Genomic DNA, 23,200 nt, shown 5'->3' with positions numbered 1-23,200 from the left:
GATTGTCGGTAAAGGAAATATTATTCATTACCAGCATTAGCATCACCTGACGTATCAGAATATTAAAATTTAACAAGGAGCTTGAACTGTTCTTGTATAAACTGTGGGGAATCATGTAGTTTTATTATTAGTTCTGTAGCACGTCTGTAATTGTATCAATATTTTAATCTTAGACATATGATCTATGATGCAATGCTTGCATATAATTGAGAGTAACACTATTCAATCGCAAAGAAATAATCTCACATGGTACATTTTATTGTGGCATGCATTATTTAATTAAAAAGGCAGAATCTGTCATGAGGAAAATAATATTAGAAAGATTGTGGTTTATTGCTTTGATATATTTGATTTATTTGTAATATGAATACTTATACATTAAGAATTTATGTGACATCATTTCTAAATGAAATATTTCAATTTATTTCATTTATAATTACAGTAAAATACAACAAAATAACTAAATAATTACAATGTATTATTACTGTAATAAGCTCTTTCAGAATAATTGTCCTAACAATTACACAAAGATTACTTTAACTTAAGGTTAATCACTAAAGCTACTTCAGCTAAAAAAAATAATCAATTACAATAATGAACAAACTCCGCAGAATTGACATATCTTGATATTTATATATTTAAACTAATAGAAATTGTTAAAAAAAGGGATATTTGGAATAATGCATCAAGTATTTCAGTTGCCTAGATATTTTATTATTATATCAAGCACATCATTATATTGCATTTGCCTAATTAATATTTTACTGATATTCTTATTAAAAATTGCAATGTTTAGAGAAATGTCAGCATTATCTTCGATAATAGCACACAGTTCTAATAGGAAAGCAATAATATATTCTCCACATCAGAGAAAATGCCATGCTTTCACACATTATGCAATCAAAAGTAATTTCCTTGATGTAAGACCTGAGCCAATGTCCAGCCAAGACTCAGGGAAATTAAGTAATACAGAAAGCTATCACTTAGCAAGACTATTACTTCAAGTGACAGACAGTTTTTGACATCTTAAGTGCCTGACAATGGCAGGTCAGGCAGTTTTATTCTCAAAATACCATTTAAATATGAAAAGAAGCACTTGCATTTTGTTCTTTCAAGAAACAATGCAACTGGCAAAGAATGGAAATAATACTCAGCTACCTGCTAAGAGACAGCTATGTGAAACAATTCTAAACACCAAAGGAACCAAGCTAAAGCTGCAATTTTTGTGTAAGGATGGGAGTTATTTTTAAAGCAGTCATTCCACCTGCAATCCATCCTGAGGCACCATCAAATTTGACCCACTCAATCATGTAATGTGTAGATCTCATCACAAACTCAGACAGGCTAGTTCATGACTTTGATATGGACGTTAGGTTTTCCATGAAGTTATTAAGACCCGTACAAACCCTCCTATTGTGGAGGCTGTCAGACAGCAAGTGACCCATGAGGTCAGTCTAATGATTCTCAAATTTGTGACAGAGCCTACAGTGCAATTGTTAGTCTCAACAGCTATTTTGCTTCTCATGTAAGATTTACAGTTAGCCAAAGTCTTGCAGAATTTTTTGAGTATCCAGCAAGAACTTGTATGAATTTTATTTGATGAAATCACCCAGTAAAATTGTCTGGGAGTGGGTGGGATTGGGGCAACAATAGGACACACCTATTTTTGGAGCCTGAAGCAGCACAGTGTATTCAGCCCACACAGAAGCATATGGCTGTTGTTCAGTAGGAGAGTTGTTCCCTTTGTTTTTTGGTATGGTTACATAAGTTGTCAGTAGTATCTGCACTTTAATTGGCAACATCTCTTTACAGGGTCTAGAACTCATGTCTTGCCAATGCTAGTTATTAATGGTCACCAGTTACATATGATATACAATACACATTTGGCTATATAACATTGGAACCTGGTGTTGGTTCTGCAGAAACTGTGGTGGGAAATCCATATTTAGATGACCAGATTGTGAACCTCAGTCGAGATGGAGTGGTCCTCTTGAAGATTAAGATATTGGCGGTATCAATTGATGAAGAATCTTCATCTGAAACTTCGCCATGGTGCTAAGGCAAGACTGATTCAGATCAATTAACTCTTTCCTCAGTTTTGGGGCATTTATGGTCCTGGTACAAATAAGGCCAACCTCCCTACATTTTTTTATATTACAGGTATTAGTTTATAATTACAGCTCAATTCAGCTTGTCACACCATACAACCCCTTACCTCATTTGTGGCATTTTCTTCCAGCCACTATCCTGGACCATTATTCACACCATTTAATTCAAACACACATCTTCCAAATATCTCAATAGTTTCCAATTCCTTCTTGCAGAACAAGCTGGTAAATAAAACAAAGGAGTGGATGTTTGAGAATAAGCTGAACTGCATCAATGTCCTGTTGCTACTCAAGCTGACAATCCTGGAGATTAGAACCATAGTACCATAGAACATTACAGTACAGAAACAGGCACTTTACCTCTTCTAGTCTGTGCCAAGCTATTTTTCTGCTTAGTGCCGCTGACCTGCATCCAGTTCATCTCCCTCTATACTCCTCCCATTGAAATTTTCCTTAAATGTTCAAATTGAACCCACATTTACTATTGCAAATGGCACTTCAATCCACACTCCCACTACTCTCTGTGTGAAGTGGTTCCCCGCAATGTTCCCCCTAAACTTTTCCCCATTCACCCTCTGGTTTGTATTTCATCTACCTTCAGTGGAAAAAGCCTATCTACATCTATTCTGTTTATACCCCTCAGGATTTTAAATAGCTCTATCAAACCTCCCATTGTTCTTCTACCAGTCCTAACCTGTTTAACCTTTCCTTGTAACTCAGTTCCTGAAGTTCAAAAAACATTCTGGTAAATCTTCTCTGCACTCTTTCAATCTCATTAATAACTTTCCTGTAGTTAAGTGATGAAAGCAGCATATAAAACTCCAAATTTGGCCTCACCAACGTCTTATACAACTTTACCATAACATCCCAACTCCTACACTCAATACTTTGATATATGAAGGCCAATCTACCAAAAAATTGTTTTGTTTTCCCCCTGAACACCAAGGCTAAATTGTTCTTCCCCTTTTTCCTGTAAATTCTCCTTTCTTGTCATCTGAAGGCCCTGCACTTAGCTCTCTTGGAGAGCAAAGTTACAGAGCATTCTGCAGGTAACAATAAATCTGGTGACATGATCTAAATTGTTTGATGAAAGATGCAGACAGAGCATCAGTAAAGATTGCTACTGGGCCATTTGATCAGACCTTAGCTGAAGACATGGCTCTACCTAAAATTCCCCTTTGAATCTGGATCTGAACTCTGCTTGCTGTTGGAGTTGTGCCAGATGAAATTGTAAAAGAAAATCATGGATTTACTGTGAATTTATTACTTTCCTTCTGGTCCTCTTTGCATCTGAGGCTTCCTCTCCCTACCATCCTACTGGCCATTATACAATTCTTGAAGAAAAAAACGTGATGAAATCCAAGCCAGATTTCAACATCAGAGAGACATCAGGGAGTGTTGTGTGAGGTGCTTTACAGAAACATGATTAAACATGGACATTCTGGACAAAGCGCTACAACCCGAGGGCTACACCCTTCACCATGCTGACTGGACAGTGGCGTCAGGAAAAACCAAGGGAGGTAGTGTTTGTGTCATCATCAATTCATTGTGGTGCATAAATCTGACAGTCATGTCCTAATCCTGCTCCCCCAACCTGGAACTCCTGGATCACCTCCCACCTATGGCTGCTTTTCATTGACGACAGCTCAGCCTTTAATATCATAATTCCCTCAGTGCTGGTCAAGAAGCTATCCATTCAGGGCTCAGCACCCTCCTCTGCAACTGGATCCTTGACTTCCTCATCGGAAGGCCACAGTCAGTACAAATTGGAAACAATGTCTCCTCCTCACTGATTATCAACACAGGTGCACCTCAAGGATGCTTTACTCATTATACACCCATGACTGTGTGGCCAGGTGCAATTCCAATGCCATCTACGAATTTGCTGATGACCCTAATTGATGGGAGAATTATAAACGGCAATGAGGAAGCGAACAGGAAGGAGAGAGATCAGGTGTCACGCCATTAGCAAAACCCAAGGGGATGATTGTGGACTTCAGGAGGAAGGAGAGGAACATGTCCCAGTCCTCATTGAGGGGTCAATAGTGGAGAGGGTCAAGAACTTCAAATTCCTGGGTGTCAACATCTCTGAAGACCTGTCCTGGAGCCTCCATGTCAATGCAATCATGAAGAAGGCTCGCCAGTGGCTATACCTTGTGAGGTGTTTGAAGAGATTCTGTATGCCCCTGAAGACTCTCTTAAACTTCTACAGATGTAGCATGGAGAGCATTCTGGCTAGTTGCATCATTGCCTGGTATGGAGACACTAACTCTCAGGACAAGAATAAACTCCAGAGGGTTGTTAACTTGGCCTGTGACATCACAGGCACCAGACTTCACTCCATTGAGGACATCTACATGAGGTGGTGTCTTAATAAAGCAGCCTCTAACCTCAAAAACTCCCATCCCCAGGCCATGCCCTCTTCACTCTGCTACTATTGGGAGAAAGGTACAGGAGCCTAAAGACCAGCACTCAATGGCACAAGGACAGCTTCTTCCCCGCTGCCATCAGATTCCTGAATAATCAATAAACCAAAGACACTGCCTTACTCTTCATCAGTAGCCATGAAATGGTCTCTAAAATTGGGATTAAGGAGAATCCTAGCACTCAAGTCTGTCAGACCTGTGTTGCAGGATCTCTGGTGAGCGGTGTGATATGGCACCTCCTGTCACTTTGTACAGGAGCTGAAAATAGACAACAGCCCACCAGCCAGATTTGCCCTTCTCTGGCAGCCCGAACAACAGTAACAAGTGCCTGGTGCCGATTACTAATATCACTCCCCTTCTGCTGCAAACCTGGACTGCTGATATTTTGAAACACATCTGTAACAGCCAAAAGAGTCAAAGTCTCCACAACTGAGTTGAAATGACTGACTAGAACCTTGGCTTAATAGAGATGAGAATTCCTTTAAACAAATACTTTGAAGGCTGCTTCCTGTTTGTTCCCATTATGATTTACTTGGGGGCAGTGGTGGATTAACTACAACCTGAGTCCCGAGGCTGCGCTTTAGTTAAGCCCCTTCCCCCCCAGGGCCAGCGTCATGGAGGACACGCACGAGCCATGCCCATCCGCCCACCCGTAGCACTAGTGTCACCAAAGCAAATACAAATTTTATTATGTTTCCAATTCCTGTCTCAAGTTTAATGTCTCCATCAATGCAAATGATGTTTGAAGTTCAAATGACTTCATCACTATTCAACCACAAAGCATCTTGCAAGACCAGATTAAAATTTAGAAACATCTTGTGTTTCCTTTGTGACATTGTGCTACACAATATTATATCCTGTACCCCAGGGTCACAAAGTAACTGATCATGCTGGTAAACAGAGACAGCACATTGTCAAGTCACATCTGATTGGAATCGAGACACTTACTTCAGCCTCACGTAACGTACGGCCTCAGTTCAATTTGATAATGCAGCTCCATGTTAATTTTAGCAGACAATTTTGCTACCTTCATAATAGCACAGGAATTATTTTTTTCAGAATTGGTAATTACAACTTGAACAATAGGTGTTTTTATTTCAACACAATAATGCATATCTCCGTGGAGGTTATCACCTAGGGTTAGATTAAATGTTCACTTAACAATTATGGAAGTATCTAGCAAAAATTGGTGCTCTCCACCTCATTATGACTTCATTTATGAACTTCAAATTAAAATGCACAAATAATCAGATGAAAATTACATTTTATTAAAAGTCCATTGGATATAGGCTTCAGTAAAGTCCACACTAATTTGTATGGATATTACGAATTTAGATTTTATTTTGGTCTCGACATTGCATTCAATCAGTGGTTGGTTTGTGACTGTCAAAGATTGCTTTGTTTTTCAGCCTGTAACATATTGCCCTTAATTTAATTTCTGGGGAAGCTGACAGGGAGCTCCTCATCGATAATCCACTGTCCATTTCAGAGAATACATCCATATGGCGCTTTCTTGCATGCACAGAGAGGAGCCGGGACATATTTGAGTCCTTGGCCCAAGTATTAAGAGTGGATTTTATCTTATATTTATTTCAAAGAAGTACAATACATGGAGGACAAATCAAATCAAACAATTATATTAACATTAGTTTTCCAGTACTCCCACCTCCCACCCCTGTGCAACTCTATTTGAATAAAAAATAAAATTTCCAGAAGTGTATGGGTTATTTATACTTACCTGCATTATGATTACAATTGTTGGAATTAACACTATAATGACAAATTAATACATAGTTATGGATAGAAGGGTGGCATTGACAGACATGCACATTTCCCTGGCACTGGCAGAGCGGTTCCAGCTGTATGGGGGGATTATGGGTAACAAATATGGCCATTAATCCCACATTGAGCTGCCACGACTGCCACCGTCCTGAGTGGGCCTGATGGTTTTTGATTTCAGTGAATAAGCGAAACCCAATTGACAAGAGTATTGAAAGCTACGTGGTTGGAATTTTAAAATACTTTTAATATTGTCACTAATTTCCCTTTGACCATTGAAGTAACAATTCTCTTGTTGTATATCTTATTTCTATTGCTGTTTGACGGGTCCCCTTTCCTTCAGGGCCCCTCAGCTTCAGCCTACTCAGCCAAATGGTTAATCCAGCCCTGCTTGGGCAGGTTTTAAAAGCTGCTGAATAAGGCATTGGGTCAAAACATTCCCAATGGGTCATAATTTTGTCCCAGTATCTCATTATAATATTTTAATTGTCTGTGCACTTGATGGGAGCCAGTCAACTACAATTGATAAGGGGGTTCCAGATCAATATACTAACCAGGTATGACCTGCACTGCAGACCAGTACAAAGGAGATCCATTCTGTTCCCAGGTAAACTGATAGTGAGATCCAGAAAGTCACTCCTGCCCCACCCTTTAAAATATACATTTATGAGAATCATAGATCTCTGAAACTCTTTACCATTGACAAGAACCTGGCAGCTTCTCAGATGGATCCTTTGAGGAGGTTTGATGGAGTAAGTAAAGATAAACTTGTTCCCATTAAAAGGTGGGTCACAATATTTCTCAATATTTGGTTAAAATTTAACCTGTTTCATTGCTCCCTTCCATTTTTTTTCCGTTTCAAGCATGCTTTCTGCCTTACATCACCACTGAGCTCCCTATTCAGTCCATGAAATGATGGAGGGAAGAATCAGAGCCAAGGTCCATTCAGCCTGCCCTCTTTCATAGACCCTGGATGGTTTGTATTTGTTCACCCTAGCCCAGTAACATTGAACTTGCCATTCTGCCACCAAAACTGGGTCAGAAATTAGCATTGCCTATGGTTTGAATTTTAATAGCTTTCCTTCTCAATTCTGCCTTAGTGTCTTCTTTATTCACCCTGGAAGATCGAATATATATCTTACAACAACAGTACAGCATGAGAACAGGTCCTTCAGCCCATGATATTTGTGCCAAATTGAATGTCAAAATTAAATTAAATCCCTTCTGCCTGTACATGATCCAAATCCATCTATTTCATGCATATTTAAGGTGTCTTTCTCAAAGCTTGGAATCATCATAATTTAAATTATTGATCATGAAACTTCCTTCACATCTTCCATTTAGAACTTCCATGCCCCAGAACCCTGTTGCAACATTAGCCAACTTCTAATAATCAGATACTTATCCTTAAAAGGACCACATCATCAAAGAAACAAAACAAATGCTCATATACCAATCGCAAACAACTCATTGAATTAAAAAAAAGCAAATTTACAGCTAAGATATATCACTTATCTTTCTAGTTATATTAATCATGAAGCTTTCATAATGTTACTTTACCCTGATGTTCAATTGGATCAAAGTGTAACTTTGATCGTATTAACAATCGAGTTAATGTACTTTTGTTATATATATTCAAAGAAAAATAATATTGCGAAACAAGAACTGAAAAGTTGATATAAGGACTTTTCTGGAAGGATGTTAATGATAGAAACTAGAACATCTACAATCAGATGGTAAGGCAATGCTATTTGTGGGCTGCACTCAAAAGCATCAAAGCTGTGAAATGAATTGAAATGGATGTGAGGTTAAGCTGCAAGGACATAGTATTTATCCATTCATCAGTTTTTAAGCCCATGGCAGCAGTATATCCTTTTCCATCTGATGTTGACAACTTAGTTCTTTAAATCTTAAGATAACCCTACACAACAAAAAATATCTAATGTCAGTCAATAGTAAAGAAAAATCTGACCAAGCCGCAGATTGCAGTCACAAGAAATTACTACCCTCCCAATCTCACAGCTCTCCCCCCTGTCATTATATACTAAAGCACAGTATCTATTTGTGGTTGCTTTGGTTTATTTATTGATTTCGGCATTCTCTGAAATTTGCACGTATCTAGAAGAGATCACTGTGACATAAATTGAAATTGCCACCTTTCTATTATTTGAAATCATGAAAATCCTTTTGAATACATAATATTGCTCAAAAATAATTGTCCAGGTCTTAAACCTTCAAAATTGCGGAAAAGGAGCATAGAGTCAGCCTTTTCATGAAGAAGTTATTAGGTGCAATGTTACTTTCCATCATAGTGCATTGCCAATTTAGTTTTCTACTCTTCAAATTCATACTTTTCAAAGAACACATTGGTTATTACATTTTGTACTTAATGTTTTGTAACCTGTAACATTGAATGCACACTCAGAAAAAAAATTATTTATTGTACAAATTAAAGGAACGTTTGTCAATGACAAGAAATACATAAAGTATAAATTACAGTTTCCCCACTGTTTTACATTAATATGGGAATCCCTTGGTAATTGTAATATAGATTTATTTGAAATAAAGACTGCCCGATATCAATGTTCCCAGGGAGGCATTTCAGAGATAGAAAATTCAAAATCATGGATATATACAGTACAATGATATTTTCTAAGTCTATCAATGGTAATTATGGATACATTGGAGGGAACTATTTCTATAGCATCTTTAAAGTGTTCAAGTACCTTCATTGACTGACGAATATTAAGAGCTGCTCCGACTCTTGTTGAGTAACAGTTGGTTCACACTGCGAGAAGGCAGATCAAATTCAATTCAGATTATATTGATCTGAATTGAATTCAATCACCCAGCCTTCACATTGCCATGTAGCACCTACTCCCACACCAAAATAGATACAGAAAAGCATCAAATTACAGCCTGCTGTTTGCATTATTGGCAGAGTGGACAGAATACGAGCAGCAAGTCAAATTAGACTCCTTACATCAGATTTATTCAAATCAGTTACTCTCTCAGCTGCATTGGAAAATAGGGAGTGTATTCTTTGTGCCGCTTAAAAGTAAACTGAATCTGAACAATTTAATCAGTGCATTTACCCGATAATTCCAAACCTTTTACAGTAGAGAATATAACTGACAAAATAAAACATGGCTTTAAGGCACAGGTACTTACTCAGTGATTTTATAGGCTGACACTGATAAATTTACACTGGATTAGATACTTTATGGTTTTACTTACTACAAGTTTACTTTTGTATTGCAAATTCATATGGCTATTGTGGTGAATTCACTGTTTTATATGTTGCAAATTGTTAATCAATACTTCATATCTTCTTTCTTTGGCTTGGCTTCGCGGACGAAGATTTATGGAGGGAGTAAATGTCCACGTCAGCTGCAGGCTCGTTTGTGGCTGACAAGTCCGATGCGGGACAGGCAGACACGGTTGCAGCAGTTGCAGGGGAAAATTGGTTGGTTGGGGTTGGGTGTTGGGTTTTTCCTCCTTTGTCTTTTGTCAGTGAGGTGGGCTCTGCGGTCTTCTTCAAAGGAGGTTGCTGCCCGCCAAACTGTGAGGCATCAAGATGTACGGTTTGAGGCGATATCACCCCACTGGCGGTGGTCAATGTGGCAGGCACCAAGAGATTTCTTTAAGCAGTCCTTGTACCTCTTCTTTGGTGCACCTCTGTCACGGTGGCCAGTGGAGAGCTCGCCATATAACACGATCTTGGGAAGGCGATGGTCCTCCATTCTGGAGACGTGACCCACCCAGCGCAGCTGGATCTTCAGCAGCGTGGACTCGATGCTGTCGGCCTCTGCCATCTCGAGTACTTCGATGTTAGGGATGAAGTCGCTCCAATGAATGTTGAGGATGGAGCGGAGATTTTACTGTGGATTCATGTTGAGCTGTCTATAGTGCAAGGGAACCAAACAATAAGTTACAATAGACAATTTCCATGTTATCCCATTACATCCTTCTTAGCATTGTATGCTGTGGGAACAATCATGCGGTACAGAGAACATCAACTTGTTATCAAGAGAATAGCATTATAGCTGGCCTCCAAGCTGTCTGAAATCAAAAGAGAAAGTGTTGGAAACACTAAGCAGGACAGGCAGCATCTATGAAAAATTTAACGGTTTTTGGGTTAAAGTTGAAAGCTCTCCATCAGAACTCATTCAAAACTGCTCAGTCAGCAATCTCAGAACCAATGGATTGGAACAAAGGCCCACATTCATATGCAGTTATCAAATTTGTTTATTATTATCTGACTGTCCATATCAAACCTGATGAAACAGAATTTCTCCAGGCCACAGGTGCATACACATGCACACACGATTAATAATAATTTAACACACACACACACACACACACACACACACACACACACACACACACACACACACACACACACACACACACACACACACACACACACCTTTGTCTCCTATGGATGCTGAAAGACTGGCTGAGTTCCTCTAACGTTTTGGTGAGTTTATACTGCAATCACAGTGTCTGCAGGCTTTCTTGTTTCACTTTGTCATTTTGAGACTCAGGTTGTTGTTCCTCACACTATTTTTGAGCTGCCGAACCTCCTCTCTGTAATGTGACTTATCATTGATGCTGATGAAGCCAATTACTGTTGGATCATCCACAAACGATGATTCTGTTACAACTGAATCTGGCATTACAGAGAAGAGGTTGGGCAGCTCGTAAAATGGTGTGAGAACAACAACCTGAGTCTCAATGTGGACAAGACAAAGGAGAAGATTTTGGAATTAAGGAGGACAAAGGTCATTAATTCTTCATGACACATTAGCAGTTCTGTCATAGAGAGAGTGGAGAGCTCAAAGTTACTTGGCGTGCATATAAAGGACAACCTATCCTGGTCCCACACACATCCTCGTTATTCAGGAGGTCCAGCAACCAATGGAGGTTGAGGAGAGCAAGACCACCAGCCCCCATCACAGCAACTTTTGACAGGAGCACCGTTGAGAGTATCCTGTCTAGTTGCATCATTGCATGTTATGAAAGCTGCAAAACCTCAGTCCATAAGTTAATACAGAGATACAGAGGATGATCAAAATGGCCGAGAAGACCTCTGGGTTTTCCCATTATTTGATTGACAACATTTACTGGGGAGTGTTGCTTAAATAAGGCTCAAAGAATCATAGAAGGTGCTTTCCAGATTATACGTCCATTTGCTAATATCACAGGCACAATTAGCTGATACATGGACAGATTTGTGTATAGATAAGGTCTGTAATTAAGAATCAGTGTAAATTCAGCATATGCATTCATTGGCAACTTCTGTCTCCAACATTGTCAACAAAAGAAGAAAGACTCAGTGCTCGTTACAATCATTTGTACTCATGGAGCTCAAGAAACAGTCACTTAGACACTATGTTTTAAACATCATGGTCCAATTGTTCTTTTCAGATAACTCCAGTAACATTGATTTCTGCAATATTCAGGAACAAAGGTAGTGCTCAACAGATGGCTCTGCTTAGATCAAGGACACATCCAATTATTAAATGAATAATTGAACAGTTCTGTTGAAAGGTCAATTACCGGAAATATTAATTCAGTGTTTCTCTCTCCTCAGATGTTACCTGACCTGTAAAGTATTTTCATTATTTTGTAATTTCATTTTGCAAGCTCAGTATTTTCTGGTGTCAATGGTATGTTTGCAGCAAAAGTTTAAAAAAAAACTATTTATAACTAGGAGAAAGAAATTAGCATATGATTAGCATAGTGGTTATCACAACCCTTGTGGTGGTATGTTATTACACCACTAGGTCACCAGGGGCCACCACCTGGTGACCTTGTGTATATAAACTGGTCGCAGCTGATTCTCATTCATTCTGGCCTAGGCTTGCACAGAGGCAAGGCCTAGCTGCATATATTAGCCTATTAAAACTCGTGTTTGACTTGGACTCTGTCTCGTGTGGTTGATGCGAGTCATCATCAATTTAATAGGCTAATGTATATCCAGAATGGATGTTGCTTCCATGCTCCCGACTCAGCCAAGGCCAGGCTCAGGGACCTAGAAATGTGGATGGATCCCGCACATAGGCCCCTGAGTACGGACCGGACAGAAAGGACGGAGAGCTGCGGGATCGAATTCGCAGGAGAGAGAGGGACTTACCCAGTGGTCGTAGTGGACTACGAAAGGGACAGAAGTATTCCGGAGCAGGTAAAGAGAGGCCAAGGGCTCTGCCTGTTAGTTAATTCACTGGGACTGGGACCAGGACCGACTATGCAACCCAATGGGTTCCCGGTTTACAACCAAGGATTGCATCTAGGGTAAGTGGAGGGCATACAACAAGTCGCCCTCCCGATCATGATTTATTGTCAGGACTGCGGGGATGGATTACTACCCCCAAGACACTCCTAATTATCCCCGATTCCCCCAGAGGGGGCCCACGTTTCCGCAGGATCAGACCCGGGGTTTGTGCCCCCCACAGCCACAGAATCACAGGCATACACCCCAGAACTCACTGCCCGGCTAGGGAAAAGGACTGTTCAACGTGTGGAAAGAGAGGACATTATGCAAAAGTCTGTAGAAGTCTCGAGGCTCCTGCCAAAGCCCTTTCTCATGCAAATGAGAGGCAGGAAAGCTCTTCTTCCTCCTCCTCAGACAGGTAGAAGCAGAGTGGCATGTGCTGTCAGCCATCTTGGGCAAAGGATGCTGGACAGAGGACATCACTATCGTGGGATGACTACGATACAGAGAGCTACTACGACCAGGATGCCGAGTACTACCAGAACGGAGGATGTGCCATGCTGGCCTCTCTGCGTTTGAATCAGGTGAGTCCACACAATTTATCGACGCTACTGTTAGTATTAAAGTTAATGGATCGACAGTAAATTGCTTGATGGATAGCTGGAGTACGGAAAGTTTCATCAACCAGGGGCTGGTAGAAAGCTTTGCTCGAAACATACCCAAGTGACCACCAGATTTTATTAGCGTCTAACAGACACATAGCTAAGGTAAAACAATTCTGAAGGGTCACACTGGAAATGCAGGGCACAGCGTATGAAGAGTTTAAGTTGCTAGTTCTCCCACACCTCTGTGTTCCCGTCCTACTGGGGCGGACTTCCAGTGCCAATTGAAAAGCATCATATTACATAATGGGCCGCTCCCCCCTTGACTCCTTGAGGATACATGACACTGTAGCCTGACAGCCCTGAATATAGAACCACCCCCCCACTATTCACGCACCTCCCTCTCATCTGCACCCCAGTAGCCACCTAGAGCAGGAGGTACAGCCCGAGGGACAGAGAGTTTATTAGAACAGAAGTCTGCAGACTCCTGCAGGAGGGCATTATAGAAAAGAGCTCCAGCCCCTGGAGAGCACAGGTCATTGTAGTGAAGTCAGGGGAGAAGTGGTGCATGGTGGTGGATTATAGTCAGACGATCAACAAATTCACGCAGCTGGATGCCTACCCACTACCACGTATTGTGAACATGGTAAACAGCATTGCTCAGTATAAAGTGTTCTCTACCATAGACCACAAGGCAGCGTACCACCAGTTGTCCATTAGAGAGAGTGACCGCATATACATGGTGTTCAAAGCAGACGGCAGGCTGTATCAATTCTTCCGCCTCCCCTTTGGTATCACCAACGGGGTATCCCTGTACCAACGGGTGATGGACCGCATAGTAGATGAGTACTGACTCCAGGCGGTATTCCCATATCTGGACAATGTTATGATTTGCCGCTGCTGGCAAGTTGACCATGACACTAACCTTCAACGTTTTTTTCAGGCAGCAAAGGTACGCACTCTAACGTATAATCGGGATAAATGCATCTTCAGCACTAGGAAACTGGCCACCCTGGGCTATGTGGTGCAGAACGGGGAAGTCAGCCCAGACCCCAGCCGCATGCGCCCACTCCTAGACCTCCCTGTCCCACACTCTCAGAAAACCATAAAGAGATGTTTGGGACTTTTCACATATTACGCACAGTGGGTCCCCAACTACGCCGACACGGCCTGCCCTCTCATAAAAGCCTCAGCTTTTCCTCTCAGCCCAGCAGCTATCAAAGCCTTTACAGAGATTAAGGATCTGATTGCAAAAGCAACCCTGTGATCCATAGATGAGACGATTCCTTTTCAGGTAGAGACCAACACCTCAGACGTAGCGTTGGCTGCCACTCTGAACCAGGAGGGGCGACCGGTAGCATTTTTCTCGCGGACCCTACAAGGGTCTGAGGTAAGACACTTGGCAGTGGAGAAAGAGGCTCAAGCCATTGTGGAAGCAGTAAGGCACTAGAGACATTATCTGGCATGTAAGCGCTTCACCCTTGTCACGGACCAACGATCCGTGGCTTTTATGTTCGATGACCAGAAAAGGGGGAAGATAAAAAATGATAAAATCCTTCATTGGAGGATAGAACTGTCTACGTATAGTTACGACATTTTATACCATCCAGGGAGGCTGAACGAGCCCCCAGATGCACTCTCCAGGCCCTCAATCACATGTCTCAGCTGCAGAGCTTGCACAATGAGCTGGGCCACCCAGGAGTTGCTAGACTGTTCCACTTCATAAGGGCCCAAAATCTCCCATTCTCGATAGAGGAGGTATGGACGGTAAGCAGGGGCTGCCCATTTGTGCGGAGTGCAAATCGTAGTTTCACCGACCAGATAAAGCCACGCTGATAAAATCTACAAGACCTTTTGAGCCCCTCAGCCTACACTTTAAATGCCCGCCCCCTTTCTATGACAGGAACGTCTATTTCCTTAATGCCATAGTCAAATACTCACGCTTCCCTTTTGCTATTCCGTGTCCCGATATATCCGCAGCCACGGTAATAAAGTGCCTGCAATCCATTTTCAGCATGTGTGGGTACTCCAGCTATATAAACACAGCCTTTATGAGTGCTGAGGTCCAGCAGTACCTGAAAGATAGAGGCATAGCCACTAGTCACACCACAAGCTATAACCCCAGAGGTAATAGGCAGGTAGAAAGGGAAAATGCCACTATCTGGAAAATGGTCCATCTGACCTTAAAGGCAAAAGACCTACCAGTGGCAAGGTGGTAAGATGTGTTACCGGAGGCCTTGCACTCCATATGCTCGCTGTTGTGTACCACCATTACACAACACCTCATGACCTTGTGTTTTCTTTCTCGGGGAAAGCCACGACAGGCATGGTGCTGCCTAGATGGTTAATGACACTGGGACCAGCGCTCCTCTGGAAACATTGCAGGCCCCACAAAATGGACCCTCTGGTGGAGCCAGTGGAAGTGAGGCACGCGAACCCCCACTACGCATATGTCACATTCAGGGATGGACTGGAAGACTTGGTGGCCACCAGGGACCTCGCACCGGCTGGACGTGTGGATGATGCAGGAGAGCTGCAGACCCCTACGGATCAGCGGGAAGGAATCATGGATGACACGGGAGGGTTGTGAACCACGACAGACCAGCGGGAAGAATGACGGACACCAGGATGGACGATTGTCACGCCACCCCATGGGGCTCCACTGAACAACACACCCGCAACAACCAGAACCCCAACGGGAAGCCCTACACCCCCTCAGCATATTCCCCCCCAATGTCAGGACCCTTGACCCTTAATACCCTCCACCCCTCCGCCCCAGTACCCCGAAGGTCCAGGAGGAAAAAGAAACCTCGCCAGATACTGGACTTATGAACGCAGGAAAAAGAGAAGGGGGGGAAGGGAGGCCAAATTTTTTTTAAAGTTGGGGTGAATGTGGTGGTATGTTATTACACCACTAGGTCACCAGGGTCCACCACCTGGTGACCTTGTGTATATATAAACCAGTCGCAGCTGATTCTCATTCATTCTGGCCTGGGCTTGAACAGAGGCAAGGCCTAGCTGTGTATATTAGCCTATTAAAACTAATGTTTTACTTGCACTCTTTTCTCGTGTGGTCGATGCTAGTCGCCATCAATGCTATTATTAGAGTGCCAGCGACCTGAGAGTCTTTAAGGAGTTTGTTTGTTATCCTTGAGTGTGCATGGGTTTCCTCTGGGTACTCGTTTCCTCCCACCCTCCAAAATATACGGGGTTTGTCAGTAAATTGATGTATTTGGGCTGCTCGAACTGGTGGGGCAAAAGAGCTTGTTACCATGTTGTATGTCTGGAAAAAAAAACAGACTACAGATGGTGCACTCTGAAGCAAAAAAATCTAAGTTTGTTGGAAGAACTTAGCTGGTCAGGCAGCATGTGGGGATGCAAAGGGAAATCGATGGTTCTGGTCAAGACCTTGCACCAATCCTGCAGCAATCTGTTTTTCGATACATTTATAATAAGAATTCTGAAACTCAGCTTTGTTAAGATTTTGTGACAAATGTTTGACTTATTCAGCATGCTCTCACACATTTTGTTGCTCCCATTCAGATTGTAATCTCTGGTAGGCTGTATTCTCTCCTATAACTTCTCGGGGTTTATTTACAAATACACGTCAGCAAGAAATGTCTTGCCTCTTTCCAAAGATCTCAAGGTAAGAATGATGGATGGAAGATGGGTTGAAATGTTGTAAATGCTCGTTGCCATTGGCAATTACAAACATAATCATGATCCCCATTGACAAATGCAAAAGAAAATGACAGCGCTGCTGGAGCTGCTGTGACAGCAGGATTGGTGCTGGTGAGAAACCCAGGAACAGCAGGAACTGGAGACTCAGGGATCCCACATGGGTTCCCATCACCTAGTCTGACTCCCAGCGGCTCCATATATGCTTTAAAAGGCCTGTTAAAGTAGCTATCAGTGTTTTATTTAAAATTCAGTGACCCAAGATGGTGGCAGTGGGCACAAGGGGTTGAAGACTCCAGGAGAGCAGCAAACTGGTTCAGGGCACCTGAAACAGGGAGAACACCACCCATTGAGAAGGAAAAGCAGAGGGGGATGGCCCTAAGGATGGTGACCAGAGAGGGGCCCTGCAGCTGAAGGAAAGACACAAGTGATGTGCTCTTGGGGGTTTGCAGGTGAGAAACCAACACAGGCTGTTGACATTTTGAAGCCAAAGGACTCACACCGGGTGGCGGGCTGTTGGAGAATGGCTCATGAGAACCAAGTATCGAAAGTAAGATTCGAGAGGATCTGAGGGCAAGGAGAGTTCCTGAAGGGCCATGGGCACTGGCAGTTTGATTCTATGCTCGAATTGTGATAGTTTGAACTGAGCTGGAAACGTACGGCTGTAGAGATTGAGGGATCGCAGGAAGCGAATCTACGGACACTCAGTGACTCTGAAGGGACTCTCTCTTGATTTTTTTCTCCCTAACTATTAATAGGGGTGCTGTGCAATGTTTATGCTAATAGAACCATAGAACACTACAGCACAGATACAAGGCTCTTTTAGTCTGTTCTGAACCATTTTTCTGCCTAGTCTCATTGACCTGCACCCAATCCATAGCCCTTTATACCACTCACATCCATGTTCCTGTCCAAATTCTACTTAAATGTTAAAATTGAGCTCGCATTCAACACCTCAGCTGGCAGCTCGTTCCACACTCCCACCCCTCTCTGTAAGAAGTTTCCCCTCACGTTCCCCCTAAACTTTTCCGCTTTCATTCTTAACCCATGTCCTCTGGTTTGTATCTCACCTACCCTCAGTGGAAAAAGCCTACCTATATTTACTCTGTCTATCCCCCTCATAATTTTAAATACCTCCATCAAATCTCCCTTCATTCTTATATGCTTCAGGGAATAAAGTCCTAAAATGTTTAACCTTTCCCTATAACTCAGTTCCTGAAATCCGGGCAACATCCTAGTAAATCTTTCCTGCACTCTTTCTATCTTATTGATATCTTTCTTGTAGTTAGGTGACCAAAACTACACATAATACTCCTGATTTGGTTTCATCAATGTCTTATACAACTTTACCGTAACATCCCAGCTCTGATACTCATTATTTTGATTTATGAAGGCCAATATGCCAAAAGCTCACTTCACAATCCTATCTATCTGTGACACCAATTTCAGGGAATGATGTATCTGTATTCCCAGATCCCTCTGTTCAACCACACATCTCAGTGCCCTACCATTTACTGTGTATGTCTTCCTTGGTTTGTTCTTCCAAAATGCAACACCTCATACTTGTCTGCAATAAATTCTATGTCATTTTTCAACCATTTTTTCCAGCTGGTCTAGATCCCTCTGCAAGCTTTGAAAACATCCTTCTCTGTCTACAATGCCTTAAATCTTAGTGTCATCTGCAAACTTGCTGATCCAATTTATTACATTACCATTCAGATCTTTGATATAGATGACAAACAACAATAGTCCCATCATCAATCCCTGAGGCAAACCACTAGTCATTGGCCTCCAGTCTGAGAAGCAATCATCCACCACTACTCTCTGGCATCTCCTGCCCAGCCATTGTCGAATTCAGTTCACTATTGCACCATGTATACCTAGTGTCTGAACCTTCCTGACTAATCTCCCATATGGGATCTTGTCAAATCCTTACTAAAGTCAATGTAGACAACATCCACAGCTTTTCGTTTGTCATTGTACTTGGTAATTTTCTCATAATACTCTCTAAGATTGGTTAAGCACAACTTACTATGTACAAAGCCATTTTGACCATCCCTAATCAGTTTCTGGATATATCCAATCACTTAAAATACCTTCCAATAATTTACCTTCTTTTGACGTTAGGCTCACACGTCTATAATTTCCAATGTTACTTTTGGAGCCTATTTTAAAGAACGGAACAACTTGAGCTACCCTCCAATCCCTCTGGCACCACACCTGTGGCTATTTCTGCCAGAGCCCCTGAAATTTCTACACTAATCTCTCTCAAGGTCCAGAATATCTTATTCATCTCACAGAAAAAGAAGTATTCTAAGGGAGGTTGAAGCAATTGTGGTTGACTAGGGAAGTCAAAGACAGCATGAAAGCAAAAGGGCATAGAGTTTTGCAAAATGTAGCAGGAAACGAAGGATTGGGTATCTTTTAAAAACCAACGGAAGGCAATTTTAAAAAAAAAATAAGGGGAGAAAAGATTATATATGAAGGTAAGCTAGCCAATAACTTAAAAGAGGAGACCAGATATCATATTTTTTGGATATATAAAGAATAAAAGAGAAGCTCAAGTGGACATCAGTCGATTGGAAAGTGACGCTGGAGAAGTGAAAATGGGGAGCAAAGAAATGGCGGATTAACTGAAAAGGTATTTTGCATCAGTGTTCACTTTAAATCAGTTGCCTGTCTTCAGTGGTTGGAAAATGCTAAAGTCTATTATTAAAGATAAGGTTTCAGGGTCATTGAAGCATAAAATAGGCCAAAGTCACCATGGCTTCCTTTGGGGAGATCTTGTCTGATAAATCTGATGGAAACTTTTGGTGGAATTAACAAGCAGGATAGACAAAGGAGAGTCATTGGATGTTGTTTCTTTAATTTTTAAAAGGTCTTTGACAAGATGCCACATATAAGGCTATTAAACAATAGAGAATCCCATGATATTACAGGAAAGGTATCAGGATGGATAGAAGATTGGCCGGCTGGCAGGCAGAAGGCAAAGAGTGGAAATAAAGTGGCCTTTTCTGGTTGGCTGCCAGTGATTTGTGGTGTTCCACAAGGGTCGTTGTTGGGTCCATTTATTATCACATTGTATGTAAATAATTTAGATGATGAAATTGATGGTTTGGTAGTCAAGTTTGCAGTGAATAGAAAGATAGATGGAAAGGTAGGGAGCAGGAAATCTGCAGAGGGACTTGGACATGTTGAAAAAATGGGCAAAGAAGTGGCAGATGGAATACAGACTAGGGGACGTGTATGGTCACGTACTTTGGTAGAAGGGGAAAAAAGAAGTCAAAGTGGATTTGAGAGACCAGGTGTTGAATTCCCTTAAGGAACTATCAGGTTGCAGGTTGAATTGGTCATAAGGAAGGCAAATGTTAGCATTAATTTTTAGAGAACTAGAATATAGAAGCAAGGACAAAATGTTGAGGCTTTAGGAGTATTGTGAGTGGTTTTGAGCCTCATATCTAAGGATGGATGTGATGGCATTGGAGAGGGTCCGGGAAGTCCAGAGGAGGATTATAAGCATGATCCCAAGGATGAAAGTGTTAATGTATGAAGAGCATTTGATGGCTCTGGGTCTGTGCTGGATGATGGGGTGGGGGTTCCCATTGAAACATTCTAAATATTGAAAGACCTAGATAAAGATGATGCAGATGTTTCAAGTAGTGGGAGAGTCTATGACCAGAGGGCACAACTTCAGAATAAAATTGTGTCCCTTTAGAACAGAAAAGAGAATAATCTTCAGCCAGTGGGTGATAAATCTGTGGAATTTGTTCCCACAGAGAGCTGTGGACGTCGTCATTTGGTAGATTTAAATTGGAGGTTGATAGTTTCTTGATTAGTCAGGGTATCAAATGTTGGAGAGAAGACAAGAAAATGTGGACGAATGGAAGAATGATGGAGTAGACTTGATGGGTCAAATGGCCCAATTCAGCTCCTGTCTTTTATGGTCTAAAGCAATGGTTTTCAAATGCTCCCCTTACACTGACATTTCACCTTAAACAACCCCTATGCCATTAGTGTTCTGAGGTTGGTAAGGAATTGCTTAAGGTGGTATGGGAGTGGGAAGGGAAGGTTGAGAATCACTGGTCTAGATCCAATCGTTACTGAATTATTTTGCTTGATAAAAATTGTCATTGGCCCATTTCCTTTGGAGTTATGAAACCGTGCACATAACGAGTCAATTAGGTATGATTAAAACAGTGGTTTTCAAACCTTTTTCTTTTTCACTCACACACCGCTTTAGCAATCCCTTACTAATCACAGATCACTTTTAGCATAAGGATTGGTTAAGATGGAATATGAGATTGAGGTGAGGGGGCAGTTTCAAAATGGATTGCAGAAAGGAACACGCAAACACTCCCATCACCTCTAGCTATTTTTTTAAACCTAGGTAGCTCAAATATGGTAACTCAGGGGCCACATTAAATTTGCTTTGTGCTTAATTGCAAGGTTTTGTTGAGGGTATTAATGCTGAATAGTGGATGGGATGTGAATAGGGAGTTAGTTTTGAACTCACACTGGCCTTAGAAGGTACCTAAAAGGGGAGCTTTCAGCCTCTGAACTTACACTTCAGAGCTTATCCTAACAGAAGCTAACCTTAATACAAAAATAACTAAAGCTTTCAAACAGGTAATCTAACAGTGGAGAATCGAGTAAGACAGGTTTCTGTCCAATTTTCGTACAGGATAAATATCCCAAATGCCAAGTCCCAAGTGATGTTAAAAACAAATAAATAAATAAATAAAAAGATAAAGAAATTTTAAAAAATAATTTTTAAAAAAAATATATATATGTGTCAAAAAGGAGTCTGATCTATTTGTGTGCAAATAGGTACATGCATCTTTCATGGTATTTTGGTAGTTTTAATTAGAATATTTGGAAAGAGCATAAGCATTGATGCTTAGAAACACACTGAGTCAACTTTTTCTGTACATTACCAGGGTATACCTTTGAGAAATTAATTCCCTGTGTTGATGCTGCCTCAGTTTTTATTTCATGAACTACTTCTAGGTGTCCTTTCTTCTGTCAAGAGAAGCTCTTTGAATGAACAAATGGTTGAGGGATGTGTGCAGGGATATAATCCTCTGCTTGTCTTTGACAAGAGATTTAACAGTTGTCCTTTGACTGTAGTTTATTGTTAGATTTGTAGCTGGTACAGAACAGAATTTCCTTGTATTCTAGGCTGCTATGTCCATATAATTTTACATTAGATGGAACCCTAGAACAATAGAATATTATAGCCCAGAAACAGGTCCTTCAACCCTTCTAGTCTGTGCCAGACGATTATTCTGCCTAGTCCCACGGACATATAATTCTTCAAATTTTTCTTAAAACTCCTAAAATTGAGCCGGCATTCCCATTTCAGCTGGCAGCACATTTCACACTCCCACTACTTTCTGTGTGAAGAAAGTTCCCCTTAAATTTTTTCCCCTTTCACCCTTAATCCATGCCCTCCGGTTTGTATCTCCTATAACTGCAAAAGAAAAAGCCTCCTTGTGTTTCTCTTATCAATATCCCTCATAATTTTGTATACTCTATTAAATCTCCCTTCATTCTTCTACACTCCAAGAAATAAAGTCCTAACCTGTTTCACATTTCCCTGTAACTCAGTTCCTGAAGTCTGGGCAACATTCTTGTAAACCTTCTCTGCACTCTTTCAATCTTATTGATATCTTTCCTGTAGTGAGGTGACCAAAACATTCATCTTTTATAGATGTCTTCTTGCAGCAACCTTGATAGGATCCTTGTCCATTAATTTTCCACCATAAGAGATAATAAGTTAGGAAATAAAACAATGGCATTTTAATTGGGCAGACTTACAATGCAGAGGCCAGCTCGTCCCTGCAGTCAACAGAGAATCTGCACTGAACTGTTTGTAATATTGAGCTGACCACTTGCTTATAATTGCAAATTGTCAGCAAAATGGTTCTGTAAAGTTGATTACTGCAATCTACAGCTGTGTGCTCTGCAAACTGCATTGTCTCAGTGCTTTTTTTTTAGAATTGAATGAAAATTCTATTCAGTGACCAAAGTAGCTTAAAGAGCATTATTTTGGAAAACCATCCCTATCAACACTTCGTAACAAGAGCAAGAGTAAACTTGAGGTACTGCACTTCACCTTTCAACTTAGTTAAGTTCCAGCCTTCCAGACTAAATGTTTGCATCAGAACTACTTAGTACTCACTTCTGCAACTAATATTCAATAAAGTGATAATATTTTGCAGCTCTTTCTACACTTGCAGTATTTTTTTTTGTTTCACATTTTCAAGATCCGCATTTAAAAATATGTTTTCAGCATTTTTGCCTTGGAAGGGCATTCGACACCTCCATGACAAACTCATTAATATTAACACAATATAAACCTCAATATTAATTTAAAGAAAATCTCAATCA

At 41.2% G+C, this 23,200-nt stretch overlaps 1 long non-coding RNA gene across 3 annotated transcripts in view; it reads right to left on the bottom strand.

Annotated features, from left to right (window-relative positions):
• The window catches only part of LOC138760654 (uncharacterized), a 65,948-nt gene that overhangs the window by 5,794 nt on the left and 36,954 nt on the right, over window positions 1-23,200 (bottom strand). For all 3 annotated transcript variants that reach the window (XR_011355785.1, XR_011355784.1, XR_011355786.1), the window contains exon 6: window positions 15,074-15,207. This is a non-coding gene — a long non-coding RNA (uncharacterized lncRNA). The remainder of the gene's footprint in view (window positions 1-15,073; window positions 15,208-23,200) is intronic.

The sequence above is a fragment of the Narcine bancroftii genome, chromosome 4, assembly GCF_036971445.1.
Source record: "Narcine bancroftii isolate sNarBan1 chromosome 4, sNarBan1.hap1, whole genome shotgun sequence".
Taxonomy (NCBI): Eukaryota; Metazoa; Chordata; class Chondrichthyes; order Torpediniformes; family Narcinidae; genus Narcine; species Narcine bancroftii.
Note: the sequence above shows the minus strand (reverse complement) of the source record. Positions and strands in the feature narration are given on the sequence as shown.